This window comes from Heterocephalus glaber, unplaced genomic scaffold (assembly GCF_053883595.1).
Source record: "Heterocephalus glaber isolate CG9 unplaced genomic scaffold, H.glaber_assembly_v1.0 deba00001504, whole genome shotgun sequence".
NCBI classification, from domain to species: Eukaryota; Metazoa; Chordata; class Mammalia; order Rodentia; family Bathyergidae; genus Heterocephalus; species Heterocephalus glaber.
Window position 1 is genome coordinate 68,066,502 of NW_028258324.1, and position 19,688 is coordinate 68,086,189.

The 19,688-nt window shown below is 44.6% G+C and overlaps 1 protein-coding gene across 1 annotated transcript in view; it reads right to left on the reverse strand.

The window, feature by feature from the left end:
* St6gal1 (ST6 beta-galactoside alpha-2,6-sialyltransferase 1) overlaps window positions 1–19,688 on the reverse strand; it is a 125,027-nt gene that overhangs the window by 93,985 nt on the left and 11,354 nt on the right. Inside the window, exon 2 of the mRNA XM_004834812.4 lies at window positions 5,201–5,341. The gene's annotated coding sequence lies outside the window, so the exon portion shown is untranslated. The remainder of the gene's footprint in view (window positions 1–5,200; window positions 5,342–19,688) is intronic.

Genomic DNA, 19,688 nt, shown 5'->3' on the forward strand with positions numbered 1-19,688 from the left:
AGATACTCATGTAATGGTACAAGATCCCAATGATGAATGTAACTGTATTTTATACCTAAAATGTACCAATAAAGTTAATGGGGAAAAAAAAATCAGATTCCTCAAATTTAAAGACCCACTGCAAAAATGTGCATCTCAAATAAAAAGACTTCTCAGACAAGGAATTAGAAAAGGCAAATAAATACATGAAAAAATGTTCAACATCTCTGGTCATTCAAGAGATGCAAATTAAAACAACACTGAGATTCCACCTCAGTCCAGAAAGAATGGCTGCTATCACGAAATCAACCAATAACAAATGCTGGAGGGACTGTGGGTAAAGGCAACCCTTCTCCACTGTTGATGGGAGTGCAGACTGGTGCAACCACTGTGGAAATCAGTATGGAGATACCTCAAAAAACTAAAACTAGAGGTTCCATCTGACACAGCTATACCTTTTCTCAGTATCTTCCCGAAAGAATGAAAAGCAACATATCACAGCGATATATGCACATCCATGTTTATAGCAGCACAGTTTGTAATAGCTAAATTTTGGAAACAGCCTGAATGCCCATCAACTGATGAGTGGATAAAGAAGATGTGGTTTCTTAATACAATGAAGTACTACTCTGCCATAAAGAAGGATGAGCTTCAGACATTTATAGCTAAATGCATGGAACTTGAGACCACAGTCCTAACTGAAATAAATTGGACACACATGCGTAAATACCACATTGTTTCTCTGGTGTGAGAAACTGAATGTGGAAATAATGACTGAGATGTATGATGGATGTTGGGAACTGGGAAGAAAGTGTTCAAATGGGAAGAGGAATAAGGGAGGAGGGAGGAAGAAAGGAAGGGATGTGAAAATAGAAGGAAAAAAATGGAAACAAAGCTTTTGTAAACAAGGAGGGGAGGGGGCTTGGGGGGCAATGGGATAAAACAAAATAAAATTTAGTTTTAAAAAAGAACTATTACAATGAGATGCCATGCAAAAAAACAAAAACAAAAAAAGAAAGTAAATTTATCAATCAGCCAAAAAAATAATAATAATTATGTTGAGTGAGAGAAGAGTACATGCTACATAATCCCACTTACATAAAGTTCTAGAAAATACACACTAATCTACACTGAAAGGAAGTAGATTAGTGGTTGCTGACATGAAAGGAAGGAAACAGGAACAGGAGGGAGGGATAAGACAGGAGGAAGTTGAGAGAGACAATGGGTAGGCTCATTAATGTGATCGTAGGAACAGATCCATGAATGTATACATACGTACGTCAAAAGTCATCAAGTTGTACAAATTAAATATACGCAGGTTTTTGTCTGTCAACTATACCTCAGTAAAGGTACAGGAAAAACAATAATGGGCACCATTTCATGAGCAGCTACTTTGTAGGGAAAAATATAAATTATTAACCTTCACTCCAGGTAGGTGTTATTGAGCCCATTTTACAGATGAGGAATCTGGGTCAGAGAGCCTAGGACTCAGTGGTGGCAAACCTCTGGCACGAGTGCTGCACTGGCTATCTGTATCATTGAAAGCTCTAAAAGGCTCACCATCACTGGCTTAGGTGGTCCTGCAGCTATGGTCAAGTCAGGCTTAAAGTGGGGTCAAATACCTTCCAAGCCGGGGTGCTTTTGTCTGAACTGTGATGCCTCCCCAGGATGGCAAATGCCAGCCGGGAGCCACAGGTGATGGCTCCCTGGCCTAAGCAAGCCCCTGAGGAGGAGGACAAAAGGTCAGGGATACAGAAGATCCCTAGATTCTTGAGATGACACTGTGCCTTCTCCAGCACACATATCCCACCAGCAGTCGGACAGGCTGAGACCAGAAGTGGCTGCGCTGATGCCCAGGCAACCCTCCGTCTTCAGCCAGAGTGGTCTGGCGGACAGACCCTGATCAGCTCCAGTTCCCCAAGGCCTGCCTCCTTTCTGGCCTTCCACTTCCTCTGTGGTAAGCGGTGGAAGCCTCCAAGGGACTCTCATCCCACATCACATGCTCTGCAGAACTGAGCTTGTCCTCAATCTGAAACTGATCAGATGCCTTGGATGAAAAGGATTCCTGATTATCTGGGACAGCGCCCTCAGCAATCCCATCAGCCCTCGCTGCAGAGTTGGGCACCTACCACCACCAGGCAGCACCTTCCCAGGCTGCTCCCGGGATCACTCTGCCTCCTCTCCCTCAGTCCTTCCCCTCTGCATAGATTTTCCAAAGGCCCTGCCCGTGTGCTGCTGTCTCTCACCTCACAGGCTGAACATTTTGAAGTCTGTGCTCAGGAAGCTGGGAACCCCGGGACACAACTCAAGATCACAGAGAGACCGAAGACAGAATTTCTTTCTATCAGGTTCTTGTAGAACACATGGGAGGTGTGTGGTCACAGGAGACCAAGGGAAGACGCCTGAAAGGGAAGGAGAACCTCTGTGCTGCACAGTCTTGGTGTGGGGAAGCTCCTCCCCTTGCCCCTGGCAGATTTGTATGCCCAAGGCTAAGCAAGAATTTCTTACCCAAACAGGCTTGTATATTTAGCTGGGCACACAGTAGGCACTCAGTAAATATCTGCAGAACTGAATGAAATCTTTCTTGCCAGAGGAATAACCTCTTTCCCAACCATGGAGGAAACATAACTATCTCAGTGTGGTCCCCTGCAAAGAGCTCAAAGCCCTAAGGTGAAGAAGCTACCTGTTTCTAACTGGGTAGAAACGGAGGCCCAGAAACACCACACCTCAGCTGCTGGGACGTCAGATGAGCAAGGGGACTCTGCTCTAGACTCTGTGGGTGCTCTCAGCTCCAGTACAGTCTTACACAGCAGGAAAGACAGCCCTCGGGATCTGGAAGAACAGAGCAGCATTCTGCAAAACTCCAATCGCTGTAGACCACAGCTGTTCACTTGGCTTTGGAGACGGAATTGAGTTCCCTGAGGGAAGGCACACTGCCTATTGGAGCTGGACTCGGAACTCCTACAAGGGTGACTACTTGCCATGAAAAGCCCTCACTAGCTCTGAAAAGCTGTAGAGGTCACAAACAGACCTAGCTGACATCTCTGTTGCTTATGAGTGGCAAAATCTTGAGTGAGTCCTACCTGAGACTCAACTGCCACATCTGAGACAGGAGGATGGATACCTTTAGATTGTTGCAGAATTAAAAGAGATAATATGGACCGAACATAGAACTCATGCCCTGGAACCATCATGAGCTCAATCAATGTCCTGCCCATCCCTTGCCTTCCTCATAAACACATCTAAAGTTCTTCAGAATGAGATCTCCTTAAACGGGTCTCCTGAGCTGGGAAACTAAGACCCTGATGAGCAAGAGGACTTAACTCCAAGAAAACTAGAGGGCCCTGAAGTGCAGCAGGACTGTGGCAGCAGATACCACCTGGGAAGGGAAGAGCCAGGGCTAGCACAAGATTATCCACCATGTCCCCTTCCAGGTGGCTACAAAAGCCCCCGCCTGTGGTCCCTTCCTTTCCAGGGCAAAACCTATTTTCAGCACAGGCATGGACCACCACCAGCACCGTGTGATTTGGCTTCTTAAAACAAGGGTGGGGGAACAGGTGACCTCAATAGCTCTCTGCACTTTTATTATTTTCTGAACCTACAATTCTACAAAGATAAACTGGTGCTTTATTGATGTCCCACCCTCTCCTCATCCCCTCTCTTTGAGGAAATAGGCAGGAAGTGCACAGAGGAAAGCAAGAGATTCCGAAAGTAGAAAGAGGAGGGCTGAGGCTGGGACTCCATTATGCTTATTTAATTAGCTCTAATCTGCTTCAACAGCAGGACCTTGAAGAAAGACGCTTTTGTTGAAATTTCACATTTGGCAGGAAGTTCCCCCTCATCATCTCCACCCCAGTAGAGATTCTGAGTCAAAAGCTGATTGCAGTCCTGGCTCTCACATCCAGTACTGCTGAGGCTTCCTTTTCACACTCCTCTGACCAACTTCTTGACTTTTCCAGGAAGGAAATGTGCCCCAGATGTTGGTCAGTAAATGGAGGGTTTTCATCTGCCTTTATGAAAGGATGTCAATAACTCACAGCCCTCCCAAGGAGCAAGAGCCAAAAGGGAGGAAACTCAGCCAACTTCTCCCCATTGAGAAATTAAAGGTCTCCCAATCAGCTAAACCCCTGCAAGGGCAGGGGGCCTCACAGAGTACAAGACACTTTCTTTATCTCAAGGGACTCTCACAGCTGCCTTATGAGATAATAAGGATGGAAATCTCACTCTCATTTATTCATTCAGCTAAGGTTTATTGAGTGTCTATGGAGCACAGGAAAGGAAGCTGAGGGATGCATCGGTGAAGCAATCGCCCGGTGCCTCACAGCATGTGGATGGTGCAGGTGCTAGAACCAGTGGTGTTCTGACGTGATCTGACTCTCCAAACCAGAAAGGTCCTGGCTTGTATATCTGTTCATTTCCACGGCATACATTTTTCCACAATGGTCAAGTTTAAGCTGCCAACAGTTTCTTAATAAAATTCCTGGATATTTAAAAATTGGCTCTGGAGATTTTCCAGACTATAGGCAAGATCCCCTGGGCCCTCCTCGAGCGTCTCTCTGCTGAACCTCTCCACCTTCCTGTAGAAACGATCAACGCCCTGTAGACGGTTAAGTGTAACCATAAGGAAAACTACCCAACAGGAGTAAGATTTCAGAATGTTTTATTTTCTTCCACATGGGCATTTTTCCAAATGTCCTAGGAGAACACATCACCTTTATAATCAGAACATAGCTAGGTAATTAAAATCATTTTTAGTAGGCTTACTGGAATGTTTTGCAATAACTTCCCCGAAATTTTTCTGTTACTCTGTCTCCCTTGGATTGGTGTGTGTATGTGTGTGTGCGCATATGTGCCTGTTTCCCAAGAGCGCAACTGCTTTTGCAGAACAGAGCAGGTGCACTTAAGCCTTCATCTGAATCTCTGTTGTCTTACCTATGGGATAAACTCATTCCCTGTGGAGTTCAGATTTCATCAGCAATTGAGAAAATACAACTCCTTGTCAAGATCCAACAATACCTGCTCTGTCAAATCAAAGCTTGTTTGGCCACCAAGTGACCTCTCCTCCCAGTGGGCTAAGAGGGAAGCAGATGGTCTGGTGGAATCATAAACAACTGCTTCTTCTCTGCTAAGCTTCAGAGGAAGTTTCCATCCGCTCCACCATCTCCACCACCAGAGGCATTTGGATCTCTCTTTCTCCTAGCTGGGACTCAAGGGGTCTTACCTCAGCACTGGGATGAAACCTGGCAGACGGGCTTGAGACAGGCTCAGGAGAGCCGGTTCATTTCAGCTGGGCTCCCAGACACTGGTGGCTCCTCCCTGGGCTGCTCACTGCAGAGATCTGCACAATTGGCTCTACCCTCAACTGCAGGAGGAAGAGAAAGAGCAAAGTTTGGGGCTGAACACCACAAGCACGTATGTTAACACAGGCCAGAGGGTAAGCAACCTTGCTCCTCTTTCCTTTGCTCCTCCCAGCCCTGGTCACTCCAGCCACTTCAGAACCCCTTTCACAATCACATCTCTCCCCTCAAGAAGGAACCAGCCTTCTCCCAGGGCCCAAACTGGCCCCATGTCCACCAATACCCACTCCTTCCGGGGCTGCACGATCTCAGTGAGTTGCAGATGAGGTGAAGCGAAGTGCACAGCAGTCACTGGACCCTGATGCCACTCTGTGTAGTGTTTTAAAAAAGCAAGGTAAGGGCCAGGGATTTAGCTCAGTGGCGCCGGGCCTGCCTTGCAAGCGCAAGGTCCTGAGTTCAATCCCTTGTACCAAAAAAAAAAAAAAAAAAAGCAAGGTAAGAAAACTATACAACTCCAGCCCATGTCTTGCATTCCCACAAGGCTTGCAGATTTGTTGATTCCAATCAACAAACACATCAAACTTGCTCACAATATCCCTCTGACCTATAGTACACTGTGGATGCTGTTAGAAATGTGAGTGCAATTTCCTATTCACTTTGGAAGCACTTTTACCTGAGCCTAGATTTTCAATCTATATATTATTATGATGATTAGACGTCTGAGTAGAAAGCATTTGTTTTAAAAATAATTGTTTTTCTTGTGCCAAAGAAACCTGTGTTCCATCTATCATTTTAGAAAATATAATTAAGTGAATAGAAGGACAAAAGTTACTCATTCTTGCTCTTCCCAAGATAACCAAAGGGAACACACTCCCTGGGTTATTGTTTTGTTTTGCTTTCTGTAGCCTAGATTTGGGGGGGGGGTAGATTTTTTTTTTAATAAAGATGTAGAAAGGAGAGGCATGGCTTAGTGCAAGTCAGTAAGTCGTCTGCAGCTAAGGGCTGCCTACCACGTATGTACCTTGGGTCCCCTACAGTCCACGGATGGCAAGGTCCCCTCTATAGCTGCCCCATAAATTGTACCCAATCCCTAAAGGCTGACATTTAAGTCAGCTCCAGCTCTTTTGTTCTAATTGAAAACAGCATTTGAAACTATGTCTTTGGGGAAAACCCATAATTACTTCCTGAAAACACAGTCTTAGAAACAAAATTTCTGAAAAAAAAAAATTTTTTTTTAAATCAAATTTCTGTGTTCAAGAGCTTCCAGATTTCTCCGATTTGTGCACAGCCCCAGCATGCTGCCGCCAGGACCACTGTAGCATAGACATTCCTCCTGGAAATGGAGAAATATGCACATTCCTCGCTTCCTGAACCCACATCCTCATTCACCCAGTGTGACATTTCTAGTAGAAACGAATGTGGAATTCCAGGCATGGGTCTTGTCGATTTTTAATGCTCACACTCATTTTTCATACTTAACTGCAGTCTCAAATAAGATCCAGAAGGCTAAACTGTGCTCCCCTCATCAAGGTGTGCAGAGAGGGTGCATGAGTAAGAATTGGCAGAGGCCAAAAAATAAGAAAGCCACTGGGGAACAGAGGCAAGGTGGATTCACAAGGGCGGTGTCCAGGTAAAAGACAGAGAAACAAGAGTCGCCCCATGAGAGGGCAGGGGCTGATAGGAGTGAGTCTCAAACTGAAGCTGACAGCCCCACTGGAGGGGTGGAAATGGGAAGGCCTCCAGTGACTCTGGGCAGAATGGAGCAAACAGCAAAGGCATCAGGTGAAGTGGAAAAAGAAAAAGTTGCTTGAAGCCTTGAGCACTTTGCTGCTGTCTATAATTAATGTCAACAAAACACCAGGAGCCAAAGTCACTGTAGGGACAGGAGAGCAGTCAGGTAGGGATTTCTCAAGTTCATGCCAGAGATTTGGATAGATATAGTTACCAGATAGGACCATCCCGGATTGCTTAAGTTACAGCTGGGTGAGTTTTCTAGAGTCTAATGTTTTTTCTATCAAGTGGATTATGCAAACTCCTACAACCCTGCTCCATATTACACATTCACCTCATCAAAGTTCCTCTTGAACGCCCTTTGTCCCCAAGGCCCCCACACACACACTTATGTGCTTCCCTGCAGTGTTCATGCAGCTCCCATTTCATCCAGTCTGTGTCCCCTGACCTTCCTCCCAGTCTCACAAGGGCCACTGGGCTTGACACGTAGGTTTGGTCTCCTGCTTGATCCCATTGCCCTGTCCCCCTCTGCTCTGGCAGTGACTGGGTGGATCTCCTTCCTTCTCTCTTCAGACCCAGAAGATGGCTCTAAGAAAGACAGCAGCTAAATTAGCAGCTGCCAAGGCCTCCCCAATACCCTCCTCCTGCCTCCAGCAAGGTGTCCTTCAGGTGCCAAGGCTATAAGGCACTGATCATAGCCCTGAACCAGGATTCAAAAAGCACACCAAGAACTAAATGACCCAAGAAGTTCAAAACTTGTATCCAGATTGTACACCTTAAGAACTCTGAGGCAGCCCCTTGAGCAGGGGCAAGCTCACGGGCTCTGTTTGAGTCAGACAGTGAGTGAGCCAGCCTGTCCCAGGAGCCAGACACTAGGCCAGGTCCCTAGCTTCAAAAGGCCATCACCACCAGGCATGTGGGAGCCTTAGGGTAAAAGACAGCCTTGTTTCTTTGCTGGACCTATTATTCCACTTTATTTAAGAGGTGAGCAATTGTTCTGATTGTGCTTGGAAGTAGAAGTAAATTAGCTAAGAGCTTTTATAGATCCTTGTACATTGCACATTATTTGTTTCCACCCTCCTCTTCCCTCCCCAGGTTCGTGCTCCTTCTTGAAGTTTCCTCAGTGGGGCCTGGGTTCAACACTATGGGGCTCCTGTCTTAGACTTAACTACAGATGTTCCCTTATATTTTTTACTTTATTTTAGCAATTACCATGTATTAAGTCCTTATGTACTAAATTATACATTTATTTGTCACACAATCCTCGGAGGCAAGGAGTGTTTTCTGCTTTTTCAGATGAGGTGACAAGAGCTTTAGTAATATCCCAGGCCCAGAGCTGCAAAGTGACTAAACTGGAGTTATACACACACACACACACACACACACACACACACACACACACACACACTCCAACCTCCCAAACGCCCTCATTCCCTCAGTGTCAGGATGAAGCTAGGCCAAGAGATCTCCATCAAGAGCTGAAATTGAATTTGAGTCAAACACTGAATACAGGAGACAGTCAGAAGGAGAAATGGTTTCTGACAGAAGGAGAAATGGTATAAGAATTTCTTTTCAGAGAACCAGAAAAAGGAAGCTCTTCTCCCACGGCCATGTGGAAGATGTCCAAGGACAGTGGCCCTGCTCCTTTCGTTGGCTGTGTGGTTAATGTAGCCTCCACAGCAATCCTTCAGTGTTCACTGGCCTTTTAATCAAGCAATACACATATGATTGCTTAAGTCCAGGAGCACTTCGGGGCTTACAGGGAGAACAGGCCCTATCTGCCCCTCCATGTCCTTAATTTCTGCTGCCTGAAGGCAAAAAATTTCAACTCTTTTACCTATTTCTAGAGTTATTCAGTAGATATAAATAGCATGCTAGTATGGCTTTTTTTCAATGTTAGATACTATTCTTTGACTTTCCTATTGTAGAAAGTAAGAAAATAAGCTCTTTTACCACTATCCCATATGATACTTCTCCTCCCCACATTCTCCCAATATAGTTACATCATTTTTTATTATGTCAACACCAGAACTTATATTATTATGACCAGATAAATTACTGCTCGCAGCTGAGCCACGGGATTTATTACAATTAATTCCTTTCATGTTGATTCCTTGGTTGTCATTTCTGGAGTCCATTCTTGCCTCTGATTTGTGTTCTTAATGTTCTGTGTGACACTAATTCAGTCCTCAACTTTTCAACAAAAATGTAAAACTCATGACAAGTCAAATGCTATCATTTTTGTTTGCTTGTTTTTAATTTCATGAAGCTCTATCTTCTAGAACCTTCTGTCCTCCTCCAGTCTGAACTGGAGGGCATTCTGGGCTTAAGCAAAGATCCCATTTACTCTTTTTGTTTATTCCATAGTTTTGAGGAACATATGCATAATAGCTTCCTCAGAAAGATGTGTGGGAGGTAAAATAATTGAGACTTCTCATCCAGACACCATATTCCTCCTGCACATTTGATTAATAATTTGCCTAGATAGAATTGCTCAGTTGGAAATAATATCCTCTTAGAATTTTTTTTTTTTTTTTTGGTATAGGGGATCGAACTCGGGTCCTTGCGCTTGCACAAGCAGGCGGTGAAACCACTGAGCTAAATCCCCGGCCCTCTTCTTAGAATGTTAAAGGTATGATTTCATTGTCTTCTAGCTGCTGGTGTTACCCAGAGATATCTCATGTCAATCAGACTTTTATTCTTACATGTAAGCATTAGGGTTTTATTTATTTTTCTGTCTAGAAGCTTTTATTCTGGTGTCTTTTTGTCATTCACAGATCTAGATATTCCAGGGGGGTTTTCAATCTAGAACCTATGTTCTTTGATTCCAATTTCTTTCTTGTATTATTTCTATGATGCTTTACTCCCTTCAGTGTCTCTATTCTCTGTTTCTGTTTAAGTCTTATTTGGATGGGGTTTTTTTCTGGTGTCTGGGATTGAAGTCGGGTCCTGCGCTTGCACAGCAGGCGGCAAAACCACTGAGCTAAATCCCTGCCCTGGATGTTAGACTTCTTGAAATAATTATTTCTTAATTTTTGTTTCATTAACTTTTTTTTCTGTTTACACTTTCTTCAAGTGTTCACAACTTTATATCCCAACACCTATGCTTATATATTTCTGCTATCACACTTTCAATTTCTCAGACTTCTTCCTTCTTTTCTGAGTATTCTTTTGTTGCTTACTTTTCTTATTTGTGTAATCCTTTTCTTGTCTGAGACTAGTAATTAGAGTTTGGTGAAGTTTTCTTCTGTCCCCTATATTACCACTATTTCTTGTGAGTTTCTTTTTATATTGTTACTGATTGTCTCTTTCTGTCTTTCATGCTGCAAATTTCTCTCAGCACCTGGTGCTCTTTAGCTGTCTTCTTAAATTTACAAGCAAGACACTGATAAGCTGATGAATGTTCTGTGCCATGCAGAGGGCTACTGACCTGACAGATGATACCATGGGTGACTGACACTAATCTGTACATTTTCTTTCTTTCTTAGTACATTTTAGATAGACATAACGATAACTTTCATCATAGGGAATTTGTACCTGTACCTGATATATTGCTGCTTCTTTTTTTTCCCATGCCTGTAAATTGCCTATGGCAGGTAGCTTTATTGCTAGTATTTAGAACCCTTAGGAAATAACTACTTCTCAGAGATGTCTTCCAGGTGTAGCTGACTTTTGGGTTTGAGTCTGTTGCACGATCCTACCTCTTGGATTTATTGGGGATGAGAAGTTGCTGCCTACTTGGCCTAGCCCCTGGTTCTCTGGTACTGGCCTATAGTATTGTATATGACCCTTAGGCAATCTCTGTCTTGGGATACCAGGAAAAACAGCCAGTTAGAACAATTATGTCATGTTGGCTGAAGTAGTACAATCAGCAATAACAATAGCATCAAACACAGCCCAAAAAATGACAAACTATAGTAACCAGTAATTTGCCATCTTTAACCTATGAACTATAGTTGTGGTCATGTAACAAAATCTAAAAAAAAACAGAAAATTGTATACAGTAAATATGCCCTCAATATGGCAATTTTATGCTCAGGAGAGAAAATTTAAAAGGGGAAAAATAGAGAAATAGAAGAAGAGGAAGAGATTAAAGCAAAGCTGGAGGACAAAGAAAGATTCCACAAACTTTGGGAAAGTGGTGAAAAAGACAGGAGGGAAGAGAGAAGGAAGAAATAAACACAAGAACAGAACAACAGCAACAACATAAAAACTAGAAACAATGTTCACACTCATAAAAACAAGAACAATCAGGAAAAAAAGAGAACAAAACAAAAAAAAGAAAAGACAAAAAATGTTCACTTCAGGGTGTATCTCTGCTGTCACTGGTAGATAGTGGGCAGACAGAGCCCAGATCCATGTTGATTAATCCCAGCAAGCCAGTCATAGATTTATAATGGCATAATGGATAATCCCAGCAAGCCTGCCCTTTAGTTCCACTGAAGCTCAGGCTGGTTTCTGGCTGTGAAGCTGAAACCCTATTTGTTCACCCTGCAACACTCTGTGTGCCTCCTGCCAGCTTGAACTCTGCTCCTTGATCTCCTGTCAACCTGAACTCAGTTCTGCCTCACCCTGACACTGGGAGCCACTAGATGAAGCCAGCCTGCAGCTGCTCTGAGTTCCAAGTTCAGTTGGCCTCTCTCCAAGATGGCTACCAGCCAATCGCCCTCTCCTGGGGGATGAATGAACCCGAATAACTCATTAGCTACTGCAGTCTGCTTCATCCACTGCTCTGTGCCAAATGAGTTAAGAATAAAACTTTTTTTCCACAAATTTTTGGACTTAGAAATTGCAGATATAGTGTTAGCTATACATTTCCTACACCACCAGTCACACTTGGGACATTTTTTCACACGAATTGTGTCATTCTGTGGAGCTGCTTGCTGCCCAGAAGATGTGGAAAAATGAGACAGTTCATGGTGTGAATGCTTGGGGCAGCCAGGTCCAACAGAGACCTAGCATAATTTAACATAGGTGCTAGGGAGGTTTGGGTCCCAGGTCAACACTAGCAAGCCATATTACATTAAGAAAGTTAGTTAACCTCTCTGAGCTAGTTTACTCATTGATATACTGTGGGTTACTCCAATTAATTTTCTCATGATGAGAATTTGGTTAAATTCAGCTACCAAGTATGTTGTGCCTGTTACTTCTGAGTCATTGCTGTGGGTCTCAGGTAAATAGTTGTGTACAAAAAAAGATGAAGTCCCTGACTTTCTGGAAATAACTTCCTGATGAAGAGATGAGGAGGAAATAAGTTCAATGGATTCATATGCTACTGAAGAACTATAAGGTGGGATAAAAAGGAAAGATGGAGCCAGGTATAAGGATAGAAGAAAGCAGGTGAGGGATTATTATCTTATACAAGGTAGCCCAGGCCGGGGATTTAGCTCAGTGGTTCCAGCACCTGCCTTGCAAGTACCAGGTCCTGAGTTTGATCCCTGATACCAAAAAAAAAAATCAAACAAGGTAGCCAAATGGCCTCTCTGTTAAGGTAACATTTCAATAAAAGCCTGAAGGAAGAGATGAACAAGCCATGGGGGTAGATGATAGAAAGGGGTTCCGATGAAAAGGAATGCCAAGTGCAAAGGCTCTGAGGGTAAAATGTGCTTCCTGTTTGAAGTGAAGCTCAGGGAGATGCAATAAAATGAAGAGGTAGGAGGAGATGATGGCTATGAGTTTCAGAAGGCTCAGTCACATAAAACCTTGTAGGTTCTTCTGAGAATTTGGGCTTTGAGTAAAATAGGAAACTTCTGTTGGTTTTTTAGCAGAAAAATTACATGATCCTGCAACTTTCAAACTTGGTCAGTCTGGTTACTGACTTCAATATAGACCTATCTATAAGCTAGGTATATAGCAATCCTTAAAATTAAAAAGTGAGATTGACCTGTCATAGACCAGCTTGAATTTGGTGAGTCAAGTTTCCTGAAAACAGCTGATGCAGTTTGCTAGACTTAGTGCAGCAGAAAAGGAGAATTGAATAGGATTCTGAAGTTGAAACAACTGGAAAGGTGAAGTTCTTGTCTACTGAGTCAGAGAGGGCTGTTTTAGAAAGAAACAGCTTCCCAGTTTCATACATGACATATTTGAGATGTCTACTAGCCATTGAAGGAAAAGTGTTCAGAGATGGCTGAATAGATGAGTATGGAGCTCAGGAGAAAGGTCTGGGGGGGAGAAAAAAATGGAGGGTCATCAGCACATAAGAGGAAGGAGAGCCCCAGGGACTGAGGAGACAGAAAGAAGGCCAAATCCAAGGGCCACTCCCCAGGACACTCCAAAGTGAACAAACAAAGATAAGCCAACAGAGGAGACTAAACAGGAGAAGGAAGTTGAAAAGAGAAGAACCAAAAAGAGCAATATTCCAGAAGCAAAGAGACAAAAACTTTTCAAGAGGAATGGAAGGACCAATTGTATCAAGTGCTGCAGACAAGTCAAGATGTGGCCGGAGATTGGGCCATTGGATTTGACAAGAGTGGGTTTTGGCGAGCCTGACAAGAAGAGCTTTGGGGGAGTAATGGTGGCAAAAGACTGATCAGATCAGGTTTAAATGAGAATGAGAGAGGAAGAATCTTAGACAGCAAGTGCAGGCAACTCTTTCTGGGAACAGAAAGAATGAAGCAATAGCAAATTAGGAGAAGATGCACACATGGAAATGTGTGTGAGTCAAGTTAGGTAAGAGACACAATAGTCATTCATAGATAGATACAGAGATACATGCAGATGGAAGAATCCAGTAGAGGAAAGAACGGTGGAAAGAGAAGGGATAATTGCTAGAGTCAAATCCTTCATTATGAGGGAATAAGATGAACACACAAGTGAAAGAGTTGGTCTTAAATAAGAACAGAAACAACCATCCATAGTAACAGGCAAAAGGTAGAACATACGGGTACAAATCTGGCAGTGGAAAGATGCTATGGTTTGAATGTCTTATCCTACCAAAATTCTTAATGAACTCCTATCCCTCAACATGATAGTATTAGGAGATGGTGCTGATTATATCTCAAAGGTTTCACCTTGACTAATAAGATCAGTGTCCTTATAAAAAGAGACTCCAGTGCACTAGCTAACTCATCCATTATACAAGGACATGGTGAGAAGGTGCCATCTGTGAACTAAGAAATGGGCTCTCATCATACAGCAAAACTGCCAGCACCTCCTTGACCTCAGCCCTCAAGAACTGTGAGCCATAGAGTTGTTTTTAATGTAACTCCGTTTATGGAATTTTGTTGTAGTGTCTTGAATGGATTAAGACAAAAAGTATGAGAATTCTCTTCTGATTGTCATTATTTTCTCAGGGAAATGGGAAATAAGGTCATAAGTTGGGGGAAAATTGGGGAGAAGGTGTTAGAGGCTTGATGTAAAAGAAAAGTATGAAATAGTCATCGAGGTTAGATAGAACGCCAGTGGTTTCAACCCTCTGATTGCTCACTGGAATCAACCGAAGAGCTCTGAGAAAAATTCATTGATGCCCAGGTCCACCCTACAAAAATTGTGATTTCATTAGTTTGGGGGAGATTCAGAAAGCAATACACTAATGGCAGCAAGAGTTGAGAACTGCTAGACTGAGAAAACGGCACCACAGAGCCTGACAACCAACACAAAAGTCCACCAAGCGTCATGGTCATGCATTTTATTTCAGGAGGTGAGCTTTTCTTCAGAACTGTGGAGCAGGTATGGTGTAGAGTGAGAGCTAGATTTAAGCAGGATTAAATAAGAGGCTTACAAAGTTCACAACATGTCTGGACATGGGAAGAGTTCAGGAAGTGGAAGCTTTCATGTTTACTTCTTGTCTTCAGCTAAATCAGACACACACACACACACACACACACACACACACACACACCATCCTTGAAGCAAATATAATTGTTTTTATCTGATTCAAATAATTCACCGATTTGTGTATTTCGTAGTATTTTGAAGTCATTTATGGATAACTACCGCAAGTATATATCCTTAAACACTAAGGAGGTCTCCTCTTGTTCTTTTTATTGCACATGAGGCCCCTGGACTGCACCAGTTGTAGAAGTTGCCCTTCCCCCTTTCCTGTCTCTATTTGACAACAGCAGCCCTGTGCCACTGTTCTGTGAAACCCCTCCAGTCCACACTACCTGGAACCTGCTTTTAGAAGGCTCTGCATTTGTGATTCCTGTCTGGTAATGTTCCACCCACTCACTCCTGATCCTAATCCTAAGCCTGGGGCCTGGATACGGACAGAAAGATCTTCATGATGACCTTGATGCTGCCCCAGTCAAGGCTGGCCACATCTATCCAACTGCTGGAGGAAGACTGCAGGATCTATCCTGACCCAAACTGAGTGGGCTCAAATGCCAGCTGGGGTAGAGACCCATAGGCTTGCCTGAGAAGCCTGTACTGTGAGGTCCTGCCTTTCCTACCAGTGGATCAAGGGCCAAATCGAAATTGTAGCTCCCTGGTCCTGCTCTTCTCTCCCCAAACCCACCTGCCTGGAAAATTCATCATCATCCTTTACAGCCTTTTGAGGAAAAGGGGTCTCACCTCTTCCAACAAGAAGAGTAGATCCCATCCTGCCCCTGCCTCTCACTCCCTCAGCAATGTGTGCAACTCCCTTCACACACCTGTGCTCCGTGACACAGCCCAGGTCTCCTCCCAGAACCAACAGCTCCTCCAGGGAGAGAGGAGACTGTGTCTCATCTGTCTTTATCCTCCCGGTGCCTAGCAGAGTGTCTGGTCCACTAGGCAACAAATAACAGAATAACCGTCAGCAGGTGCAGGGATATTCAAAATAGCCATCATTCATTCGTCAATCGCAGTGATGTGGCCAGCTCTAGGTTAAGTACTCACACCAGTGCTAGGAGGTAGGAATGATCCATGGGGATTAAGATGAGAAATGAGAGCTGGATGTGGTGGTGCATGCCTCTCCATCCTGGCACCCCGGGAGACTGAGGCAGGGGAATCGCAAATTCAAGGCCAGCACGAGAAACTTAGCAACTTAGTGAGATCCTGTCTCAAAATCAAATAATTTTTTTTTTTTTTTGGTACCAGGGATCAAACTCGGGTACTTGCGCTTGCAAGGCAAGCGACAGAACCACTGAACTAAATCCCCGGCCCTTGAAATAATTTTTGAAAGGGCTGGGGGTATAGCTCAATATAAAGGCCTTGGATTCAATGCCCAGTACCACAGGAAAAAAGAAGAGCTCGAGAATCGGAGAAGCTGAGTTCCCACAGTTAAGAAGTGGCACACGCGGGGTTTAAACCCAAGTCTGTCTGGCTACAAATCATGTGGGTTTTTTCCAAATGGTAAGGACCTTCTGAGGAAGGCAACCCCGGAGTGTCAATGGGGAAGGCAGTGAGGTGAGGGCAGGACTCTTCAGGTACAGAAGCATTTCCCTGGGAGAGGCCTTGGGTCCACTTCCTCCTTGCCTGTTCTTTCCTGTCCAGATTTACAGCCTAGAATAAGATGTTCATTGTGTGGAGCAAAAAAGAGCCTCTGCCAGCCCTCTGGCAGGAAGCATCTTCAGGAGATTTATTCCTAACACTGTCATTAACCACCTCCAGCTCAGGCCCTGGGCCAGCAGCACCAGCACCATACAATCAACAAAAGCAATCCTTGCAGTCTGCATACAGATGGATGATGACTCAGCCTAGCCGCTTCTGTCAGAGTTCCCTGGCGGCCTCCCTCCCACTCTCACCTGGGACAAACTCCCATGAATGACCCTGGACCCCAAAAGGGTAAGACAAGGTCTCAAGCCTGGCTCCCCACCGGGATTCTGACCCATGGGCCATCCCAAAGGATTTTCCCTCTTTCATCTTGCTGCTGGCCTCTCTCTCCCAGGGACAGAACTGGCAGGTGGAATAAAAGACTGTTTTGTGGGGCAGGTGGAGCTCACCAGCAGCACTCAATCCTTGACCTTACCTGCAAAGCACCCAGTCATGCCACTGGTGATTGCGTGGGGCCTGATCACTGTCAGAGGACAGTCTCGACCCTGAGAAAGGCTGAGTTCACTCCACGAAGCCTCCCAGAGCTGAGAAGTGTGCCACGTGTGAGATTATGCAGCAACCCAACTACCATCGCTGTAGTCCTGGGAGCCATAGTCCACCACTGCTAACCAGATGCAACATAGCAGTACCATGCAAGGGAGAACAGGTCTCCATCTCCTTTGGGACCTGGACTTTGGGGGCTCATCCTGAGTCAAGGCTGGAGCTGAGGCTGAGCTACAAAGGCCGAGTCTCTATACCAGAGAGACCAGTTGGCAAGGAAGGGGGATCTCTGCAGCAGTATGGAAAAGCCTGGTTCTCTCTACAACAGCACTGCCACCTCTACGCATACACACACACACACACACACACACACACACTCATTCACTAAGACTTTTGGACCTCCTGAGAATGCCAGGGACTCATCCCAGACCCTAGAACAATCCTGATCCTTCCTGGAGCAAATGTAAGGTGCCCCGGGCCACATTAGCTCAGTGCTGAGGCCTGGCTGCCAGCCCACCCGGATGTGTTTTATCAACAGCCCAGTTTCTCCAAGACCAGGGCACTGCTTGCCCTCATCAGTATTCCTGCAGAATCAAGACTGCCACCAGACTCCCCTGATAACCTGTCCTTCCTATCCCTTTCCAGACTACCAGCCTGTCCCAGACCAGGCAGGGGCCTGCTGGCCTGGCAGCCAGCTCCAGCCTTCCATCCTGTAGCCTGGCACGTCTGGACATCCTCCTCCACCCTCGCCAAGCTGTTGACAGCCATCAGACCAACTCCCCAGCCCAGACATTCCCCAGCAACCAGGAGGGCAGAAAGCACATTCTCTCACCCAGGCAGGGACAGAGCCAGCCCGGCCCTCTCTGCTGCCTCCCGCCCACCACAGCGCAAAACTGGTTATCTGAGTCAGATTCTTGCCTGTTGACCAAGCTGTGTGTTTCAACACTTACAGGGACCATATCCTTGGCTGAGAGAGTTTTTACAGACACTTGTGGGTGCCATAACAGATGTACACTCTCAGAAGACCAGTGGGTATGTCAGCTATAACACTCCTGAACATAAGAACCATTGGAGGCTAGGCAGTGGCACCATCATTATCCCTGTTTATGGATAAGGAAATTAGAGTCATGATTAAGTAGCCTGGGGCCACACAGCTGCTGGATTCTGAAGTCTGAGCCACAATGTATTTATTTACATATTTATTTAAGATCAAGCCCAGGGCCTTGTGCAGGCTAAACAAGTTCTCTACCAGTGAGCTATACTCCCAGCCCTTGGATAATAAATTCTTGTATTTATCTAAAGTGTTATCTATAAAATGGGTATCTAAAGTAGATTTTTATATAATGATATATAAAATACATTTATGAACAAAATATTTGCCAATGAAATATTTTCTATTTGTATAAAATAAATTTATCTGCATATTTAATTTTTGTTTCAAAGGCGGCTTATTCAGGTCAGGGCACCACAAATCACAGCTGAGTAGAAAAGCCATGAGCTTTAGAGTGCAGACAGCTCAAGGGGTTCAAGTCACAGTTTCATCATTGTGTGACTCTGGGTAAATAAACCGATGACTCTTACTTCAGTTTCCTCATCTGAATATAAGGACAGTCTATTCATCCGGAAGGACCATTGGGCAAGAAGCCTGGGAGTATCCATGTGTGCTACCTGGTATGTTGTGGGCACAGAATGAATAGCCACTATTCTCAGACCCATTCTTCAGTCTCTAGCCACAACAAATTAGTCATAGTTACCCAGACGTGCCACGTATTTTTCACTTCTCCACACCTGTGCTCCTGCTGCTCCCTAAGCCAGGAACATCTTTCTTCCCCCCTGGACCCAGAAGAACTCTTGTCATCCTCACCATCTAACCCAAACTATCTTCTCAGTGAAGGCTTCTCCCCATTATCTCCTAATGCCCGTCTCACCCACAACATGTTTTGTTCTGCCTAGGGTTGGCGTTTACACCACTGACTCCCCAGCTTATGAGAAGACAATGTCACCTCCATCCATCTGTATCTCCCACCCTACTTGTCACTCCCCGAGCGCCAGTATTTGATGATGCCTTTTAGAATAGTTTTTGAGATCTTACTCAAATAAGACCAGCTTATTGCATCTAAAATGTCAATCAGTGCATAAAACTACGAGAGCAGGATCCCTCCTTCCCGAAAAAGAAAATAGATTAATGTCATTTCTCACACAGCTCTAAATTTACATATGGATAGAGGTGCAGAGAATGGAAGGAAGAATGTGTGAGAGAAGAATAGATGCAGATTGCTTTATAGAATAGCTATTTTTTGAAGCTATCACTTTAACACCCCATTTAGAAAGTGACAGAGGGGGAGTTGGCACTTACACCTCCCCCACTCCTCGCTCAGCTGTCTCTAGAACATTCCTTTTACTTCTTCATATTCCATCCCTCAGCCTTAACTGCCCACCTCTGCTTAGTTTTGCTTCTCTCTTAGAAGGGAGTAAGGATCCACCAAACGACCTGTACTCACACCTTCGTACATGTATTTGTTGATCAACTTCTCCTGGTGCTTCCATAAATGAGAATGTCCACCTGCCTTGTATCTGCAGAGCAATTAACAGAGTGTGGAGCTCTTCAGCCCTGCTGTCTCTCTCTCTCCCTCTCTCTCCCTCTCCCCGACCCCCAACTCTGGCACCATTTCTACGCAGTGTCTTTCTTCTGCGGCAGGTGAAATCTGGAGTCAACGTGACTTTTCC